The 9449-nt window shown below is 37.2% G+C and overlaps 1 pseudogene; it reads left to right on the top strand.

Moving 5' to 3' along the window:
* The first annotated feature begins 779 nt into the window (after positions 1-779).
* Positions 780-3518, top strand: LOC142521897 (uncharacterized; annotated as a pseudogene).
* Positions 3519-9449: the final 5931 nt, after the last annotated feature.

The following is a 9449-nucleotide window of genomic DNA, read 5'->3' on the forward strand; positions in this document are numbered from 1 at the left end:
ATTTGGAGAGATCTCCACACCACGCCTGCTTATTACTAGCTTGATTGGAAAGGAGGAATCTCAAAGTAATGAGTAATGTTAGTTTAGACTTTTTTTGGTATATTGTTTATCTTGCAAAATTAATCAATCCCTTCCATTTTGTTGATGATTAGTGATTCTTTTCATAGTGTAAACTGTAAAGCGTAGAAATTGTTTTTGGTACAGAAGCTTTTCAATCCTGAGACGTGCTCTTCCATTTCTTTGATCTTTTTTTCCCAATTTTCCATCGAGTGCACTGTACAATAGCTGTTGGATTCCATTTTTTAAAAATAATTTTGTACTCATGTTTTCATGTAGTTGAGTTGTGTTCTACATAGCAACACTTTGCAATTCCACAATGATGGATCGTGGCTTCTTTGTTTTCTTGAAACTAGCCAAGTCTTTGTCACAGATACCAACTTAGTCATTATAATTTTATTATTGTTCAAAGTTCAAAATTAATTATCTTGTATCTATATTACCCAAACCCAATCACAACTAAAGTTTCTTTTGCAAGAAATCAAGCCTACGAGAGTAGCTATAAATATTTAACATTTCTAAATTTTAACAATTTAAATTTTAAGAAAAAATGATCTGTTAGTAGCAATCATTAACTAATATATCAAATTTATATTCCTTTTGTGATGTATCTCTCAATTATTATATTGAATTACTCATATGTTCATAATTTATTGTTTATTTTTCCTCTTTTACTATACTTCATCAAATGTGCATTAAAGTTCATTATTTTTTAAAATGTAGATGGATTCATCAAGTGGCGGGCAAAAATCTAGTTCCACATCTAATTCTGTTTCCTCGTTTAGAAGCAAAATTGATCCAGCATGGGCTCATTTTAAAGAGGATGTGGGTAATGATGGGAAAAGAAGTTGGACTTGTTTGCATTGCAATAATGTGTGGAGGGGTGGAGGGATCAATAGGATGAAAAAACACTTAGCAGGTAGAAAAGGAGATATTGCATCATGCAAAAAAGTTCCATATGATGTAAGATATCAAATGGAACAATCTTTAAAGGCATTTGAAGAAAAAAGCATAGCTCCGATATCATTTGAAGATGATAATATTGATGGTCCTCATATGACAAATCTTGAAGAAGAAATGCATCCACCACATACTCAAACAAGGGGGAAAGATAAATTTTCTTTTGGTGCGGCTTCTCAAAAAGGAAAGAGAAAGAGAGATGAGAAGATGCCTAACTTTTTTGCACCAAGAACTACTGTCGGTGCACAACGTTCTATCAAAAGTGTGCTCGTAAGTAAAGAAGCTTTACTTAATGTTGATATGAGCATTGCTAGGTTTTTTTTGATACTTGTATTCCCATCAATGCTGTGAATTCTGTTTATTTTCAACAAATGGTGGATGCTATTGCTGCTGTTGGTCCCGGTTATAAAGCACCGAAATATAATCAGTTGCGAACAAACTTATTAGGAAGCATGAAAAAGGAAGTTCAATTAGTAGTTGATGGTTATCGAAGTGTTTGGGAAGAAAGAGGTTGCACTATAATGGCTGATGGTTGGCAAGATCGGTCAAATAGGCAACTTATAAACTTTCTAGTGTATTGCAAGAGGGGAACATCATTTGTGAGATCTGTTGATGCTTCTGATATTGTGAAAAATGCAACCACACTTTGTAATCTATTTGTTGAGTTAGTGGAATGGGTTGGATCAAATAATATCGTTCATTTGGTAACTGATAATGGGGCCAACTATAAAGCAGTCGGTGTTTTGCTTCATGATATGTATCCCTCTATCAAATGGTCGCCTTGCGCTGCACATTGTCTGAATTTGATTCTTGGTGATATTGGTAAAATGGAGCTTTTAGTAATCTTATAAAAAAGGCTTCTTTGGTAACAAAATTCGTTTACAATCATGCATTTCTGTTGGCATGGTTGAGGAAGAGAGAAGGATGGACAGAGATTGTACGTCCAGGGCCAACTCGTTTTGCTACTACATTCATTGCATTGAAGAGTATCCTTGAACATCAATATGATTTGCAAGCTTTTTTTACTAGCAAGACATTTAAGGATTCTCGATACTTCAAAGACAAAAAAACAAGTGTTGTTCTGGCGGTTGTTCTTGATACAAAATTTTGGAGTGATTGCACAGTTGTAGTTGGTGTTGCTGCTCCTCTAATACGTATGTTGCGTATAATGGATACTGATCGAAGGCCTTCAGTTGGTTATGTCTATGACGGAATGTATAGGGCAAAGAAAGCAATAAAAAATATCTTCAAGAATAAAAAGAAATTTTACAAGCCTTTTACAAGTATTGTCAAGACAAGATGGGACAAACAACTTCGACTGAGATATTCATGCAGCAGCATATCTCCTGAACCCTGCTTTTGCATATGACAAGTTTAATATGTGCACTAAAAAGGAGATAATGGGGATGGTTTTGTTGAGATGGTCACTACCTTGATTAGTGATAGATCTGTTCAAAGAAAGTGCATTGATGAAGTAGCAATTTATCAAGATAGATTAAGAAGTTTTGCTCGACAACTTGCTATTGATTCATCAAAGAGTATGCAACCAGGTATGCATTATTATTTTAAATATTATTGTTGTGGTAATTCTTATATTTTGTACTCATTGTTTAAAAGTTTAAATTTTCTTGTAGATGAATGGTGGAGAGTTTTTGGATGTAGTGCTCCAAACATACAAAATTTGGTTATTAAGATTTTGAGCCAAACTTCTTCTTCTTCGGGATGCGAAAGAAATTGGAGCGTGTTTGAAAGAATACATACAAAGAAAAGGAATAGATTGGAGCATCAAAGATTAAATGATCTTGTGTATGTCCATTACAACTTGCGTTTAAAAGAAAGGTGAGGGTTTTTTTACTTACTCTTTCAATTTGAATTCTTGAAATTTAGAATTATTGTTTTGTTTATTGTTGTTGTTGTAGGCTTGATAACCAAATGAATTGTTAAGATCCTATTGATTATGAGAGCATTGATAAAACTGACTTTTGGGTTATGGAAGAAGAAGAAGAAAATTCTTCACCTATTTTAGACATAGATGAGTTGGATGAGATGCTTTATAGTGAGGAAGCTCTTCCAATAAATATTCAAGAAGAAGAAAGTAAATTTTCTTTCCTTTATTTTTGTTAAATAGTTTGAAAAAATAATTATTTCTTGGTTTATGTCTTAATAATAATTTTTTTTAACAAATTTTTGCTTTCTGTTTGCTAAACATGTATTATTTTAATTTTTTTAAAAAGATTTAGATAAAGGTGTTGGTGAAATGCAAGAAACACCTTCTTTGGACTTGGAAGAACTTTTGGATGGTGGGGATGAAGATGATAATGACTACAAAAGAACACTTCAAGAATTGGATGTGGTGTGGGCATCAAAGGATGCAACTTGAAAGTTGAAACTGGATGTTTGATACTTTTTTGTATAAGAAACTTGATATTTGCTACTTTTTTGTATAATTAAACTTGATGTTTTTTTGGGCACTTAAACTTGGTCATCACTATTTGGTTACATGTTAGGTGTAATTTGGATTTTTGAATTTGAAAAGTGGTGTTTATTTGGATATTTGTTGTAATTTTCATCTTAAAAATTAAATAAAAACTATAAAAACATAAATAATCAATATTTTACTATTTTATTTATTATATAAAATAAATAAAATATTAATTTTATTGATCCGGTTCGACCGTTCGGTTGAACCGGTTGAACCATTTTTTAAGGCTTGACCGGTTCGATTAACGGTCCGGTTATAAAAACACTGGTTTATCCTAAGAGCAGAACTCCTAAGCTGTCTAATCTGATAGTCCAGTCTTCTTTGCTAGACCGTATCCGTGCAGGTCAGTCTTCAGATGCTCAGTTACAGAAATGGAGACTGAATGATAAGGCCAAGGGCAGTGTACTCTACACAGTGTCTGATGGTATTGTGAGATACAGAGGTAGAATGTGGGTGCCTAGTGTTGATTCGATCATAGAGGATATTCTGTCAAAGGCACATGCATCTCCATATTCCATCCATCTCGAAGGTACCAAGATGTACAAGGATTTGTAGATTCTTTATTGGTGGCTAGGTATGAAGCGGGACATCCGTCGATTTGTGTCTGAATGCGTCACTTGTCAGCAGGTGAAAGCAGAGCATCAGAGGCTCGCAGGGATGCTTAAGCCACTCCTTATCCCCGAGTGGAAGTGGGAGAATATCATCATGGACTTCGTTGTTGGTTACTGAGATCAGTCAGAAGATTCAATGCCATTTGGGTTATAGTGGATAGACTCACTAAGTCGGCACACTTCTTACCATTGAAGACGACTTTCTCCATGACGCAGTATGCGGAGCTCTATATCAGGGAGATAGTTCGATTGTACGGGATACCAGTTTCCGTTGTGTCCGACAGGGACCCGAGATTTACATCGTCCTTTTGGAATAGTTTCATGCAGCCATGGGGACGAAGTTGCTATTCAGTACAGCTTTCCACCCTCAGACGGATGGCCAGTCTGAGCGAGTAATTCAAATTCTGGAGGATTTATTGCGAGCCTGTATAATCGATTTCCATGGGACTTGGGAATCTAAGCTACCTCTAGTTGAGTTTACTACAACAACAGTTTCCAATCATCTATTGGTATGGCTCCCTACGAGGCATTGTATGGGAGGAAGTGCATATCACCATTCATTGGGATGAATTCGGTGAGAGATCAGAACTTGGGCCAGAGATTGTTCAGCAGACTGCAGACGTGGTGGTCAAGATCCGAGACAGGATGAGGACCGCCCAGAGTCGTCAAAAGAGCTATGCCGACAAGAGGAGGAGGGATCTATAGTTTCCCATAGGTGATCAGGTTTTTGTAAAGATAGCACCCATGAATGGTGTTATGAGATTTGGGAAGAGAGGCAAGTCTAGTCCGAGGTTTATTGGACCGTTTGAGATTCTTGACAGAGTTGGGACACTAGCTTATCGTGTAGCCTTACCGCCAAATTTATCCGGAGTACACAATGTGTTCCACGTCTCGATGTTAAGGAAGTACCTTGCAAATCCCTCGCATGTTTTGAGCTATAATCCGTTGCAGCTTGCTCCAGATCTGTCGTATGAGGAAAGACATATTCAAATCCTTGACAGACAAGAACGGAGACTTCGGAACAAAGTAACCAAGTTGGTCAAATTCTAGTGGCTAAATCAATCAGTGGAGGAGGCCACTTGGGAGACCGAAGCAGATATGATAAGCCGCTACCCGGAGTTGTTTGGTAAGATTTAATTTCGAAGACGAAATTTATATAAGTGGGGGAGGATCTGTAGAGCCCAAAATCAGTACACGTAAATCCCATGCATTTATTTAATTGTTAAATTATTTATTTAAGTTTAAAATGATTTTAGTGATGCATAATTTGTGAAATTTGCATTATTTAAAATAAGTTATGTTTATGTGATGTACGTTAAAATATTTTCTTGAGTTTCATGTTGCAGGCGATTATTCAATGCGGGACCGAGGAAAAGAGATCGGCGACGATTTTGGCGATTTTAAACAGTGGTATTTTATTTTAGGTTGGGTTTGAGGCATTTTAAAAGGTTTAATTAATTTTTAGCATTTTAAAAACCTAATTTAATTATTAGGTGATTTTATGATGTTAAAGTTTTAAAGGTTTGTCACTTGTACATTTTATTTTAAATCAAGAGATGTTATTAAAAGTTAGAGGAATGTTAGTATTTTAATTAGTTGTTAATTATTAATTAAGCAATATTTACTCCCCTAATTGAACTAAACACACGCACACACAAACTTTTACACACACTAATACACGCCTACACACACACCTATGCCAATAGTTTTGTTTATTTTTTTGAGAGCAAAACCTAGGGTTCTAAAAGAAAGAGCAACTGCCCCTCTCCCTTCGTTTTCCAGCAAGTTTTTCGTGGGTTTTGTTGCAAGAAAATCGTTCCACGGTCGTTCCGGATCGTCTCTCGCATCTTTCCCGCTTCGGTATCGTCGTTTCGGTATTTCAAATCATCAAAAAGCATGTATATTCTTTCGTTTTTGCATCGATCTTATCATGTTATTAATGTTGATGTTGATTGTATGAAAAACATGTGAATTTTATGCAAAAGTTTGAGCAAAAATGGTTGGATCGATTTTGAAACGTTTTTGGATCTCAAAACCCAAAGTTTGCTGTCATTTTAAATACTGCGACTTTTCGGTCAATGTTTTTGTAAAACTTTAAACATATAAAACATAGAACTACTCGATACCTTTGATTTGACAGTAAATTCAAAATATTTGGATAAGAAATTAGTGAGTTATGATTGTTTTTGTGGGACTGCTCAAACTGCGATTTTCTGAAAATATGTTTTTGATGTGTTCTTGAAGTTTTATTGTTGCAGGCTTTGTTGGGGATCGACGGGTGATTGCTGCTTGTGTTTTGGTATATCGAGAATGATGTTGGGATGATTTTTGGTGTTTCGTTTCGTGTCATTAGGCACTTGGTCGAATTAGAAGTCGTAGGATTGGTTTTAGCGCCAAGTGTCGTGTTCATGGATTTGTTGCGTCGCTTATGATGCGTTGTTTTGGAGATGTTTGGGACATTTTGTGGAGTCGAGTCAGTGCCATAGTGTCCTAGGATGGGTCTCGAGGCGTTGTTCACTGTCTCTGTAATCGAATTTGGAGAGAATAAGCTTCTAAGTCGCGGAGTCCAGAAGACTCGGCGCCCGAGCGGTAATGTTTTACCGCAAGAGCGCTACTCCTTCTGTCCGAGGGTAGGCTTCCAGTAGACCTAGCGCTCGAGCGGTAATATGTTACCGCCCGAGCGCGGGCCCAGCTGTAAGAAGGGTTGGTTTCCACTTCTTTTCGAGTTCAATAGTGAGTTCATGTCTTTGATTGTTGGGAAATGTTCACACATCGCTTATAGAGATTTTTCGGGGTTCGATGTTATGGGTTAGTACGATGATTTAACGAGGTCAAGGACCGAGTGATCTAGAATGTCATAAGCTATTTATGTACTTCGGTGGAGAGCGCGATTACCTACCTCTAAGCTATGAAAGTTAAGTGCTTGCAGTGTGTTAGTATGTGCAGCAGTGGGCCCAAGCGAGATCCAACGACTCCCTCAACGCCAAGCAAGTAAGTATGTTCGACGTGCAAAAGAAAATATTTTAAAGTTTTTGAGGTATGCTAATTGTCTTGTGATCAAATTATGTATGGGATTGGAAAGCGGTAAATCATGACTAGGGACCAATCCACCCCGGTAAAGCATGACCGAGTTTAGATCAGGATTGGAAAGCGGTAAAGCATGACCAGGGATCAATCCACCCGTTAAAGCATGAACAGGGATCTCATCTATGTGGCAGTGGATCTTCCCTGTCAGTCCAGTACAGTGGTTTAGTCTGATTAGGCGTTTTATGTATTGGTCACTTGCTTTGAAACATATCTCTATGCAAAATGATGAAGTTCATGTATGTTCAAGTATGTATGTTGCAAGCATGTTTCAGAAAAGTTCAAGTTATGGCACGCCTATATATGTATGCAAGTTCAAGCTTTTATACGCATGTTCAACTTTCAAATACGTACTCTATATTTTAAAGATTGCATGTGGTTTTACTATGTAGTACTTGCTATATCCAGTTTATACAAGCTGAGTCTTTAGACTCACTAGACTTGATCGATGCAGGTGAGGATGAATTTGAGGAGACGAGGGGTGCGGACTAGTGAGATGGCTTGGACTGAGTGGGAGGCTAAACCCGAGGACCGTCCATGTTTTAAGATTTCACGCACGACAAATTTTATTACTCTGATTTCATGTTTTGGGTTATGATGTTTAAACAAGTGTTTTTAGCAAACTTTATTCACGACCTCTTTATTGCAATTATTTTTAGATGAACAGTTTATTTATGATCACAATTTGAAAGTTTATTTTATATTTAAGAAAATGTTTATTTTTTCGCAAATTTCAAGTAGTTCAAAATACGGTACATTACAGTTATAACAATTACATATACATAACATGCAACTGTGAAAAGTATTGTACTTAAAATAAACTTCATGATGTTAAAAGAATGAACATAAACGTAACATAAAAGTGTTCATATCGCATCATGTCAACTTATACGTGATCAATTTTCTTTATTTGAATTTTGTTCATTAGTTGTGACTTTCGTATCATCGTATTAGCCAATGGATCCATCGACGTATAACCGCGATACCCGGTGGTGGGGACATCAGCGACATTGTTACCCATCCACTGAGCCTTATCCTTACATGTCATCGTATTTTCGTATCATCATATTTGTCACAACCAACTCCCTTACTCCAAAAAAAAAACATGTTATCGTATTCATCACTTATAATAATCATGCATACAGGTAAATTTTCTTAAAATCAAGCATGCAGCGTATTTTCCGTATTTTCATAAAAAGTCATGTTCGTGAAATCATAAACTTTTAAAACATGAAATTTTTGTGATAAGGGCGCTGCCAGGACAGCTAAATCGACCAAGGTGCAAAATGACAATTTTGCCTCTATAAACCCTAATTGACCGTTTTACCCCTGGACCTCAAAATTTCGACCCAAAGCCAACCAAACACCTCAAAACATATTTATAATCTTTTATTAGACATAAAATCGAGCATGTTTCATAACTTATATGATTCGTTTTAAAAACATGTACCGGGGTCCCTGCTTTACACGAATCAACCCGAAACTTAACCAAACTTCTCCCAACTTAAACCATGACTCGAACCTACATGACCAACCTCTAAACCACTTGTTCCAGTCCATTTAGGACCTACAAAAAACGCCTGAAAGTTGCTTGAATTTTTCTACGCACCTACCACGAAACCATGGTATTATCCTAGCCTCGATTTCTCAACTCTACAAACCGATGAGGATCAGACCCGAGCCAACCCTTCCTAGCCCACCTCTAGACCCTCTTGGACTGATATAACCCTAGCCCTCAGCCCCATTTATGCTGTTAAGTGCAATCACACGGGAGCCACCCGAATAAGTCCCAACTGAGACTCCCCTCAACACAACTCTCTCGACTGGATCTACGACCAAGACCAGTAGAATTCAAGCCATCCTAGGCCACGGCTCAGACCCACCAAGGTTTGGTCCAAGGCATGGAACGTCCATTGCAACGTCGGCTCTCTTGTTTCTTCTGTTCTAGCCACAACCGAACCATCCACCAAGGGAAAAAGCAATCGGCCTACACAAAACCATGACTACCTCGTGACTCCAGCCCCTTGACACCATGACTCTCAACGTGTACACCCCCTTAACCCTTAGCCGTGTCAGCCCCTTGCATCATAATAAAAAAAATGTGAGTTACGTGACAAGGTGCATGCATAATTCTTGTCAAACTATGCAAAAACAATACCATCAAAATATTTCCCATGCATAAACGTACAAACCAACATATAGGAGCATGAATGATGATAATAAAATGTTTTAGGGTGTGCCTTTGCAAAAAACGC

This window comes from Primulina tabacum, chromosome 13 (genome assembly GCF_025594145.1).
Source record: "Primulina tabacum isolate GXHZ01 chromosome 13, ASM2559414v2, whole genome shotgun sequence".
Taxonomy (NCBI): domain Eukaryota; kingdom Viridiplantae; phylum Streptophyta; class Magnoliopsida; order Lamiales; family Gesneriaceae; genus Primulina; species Primulina tabacum.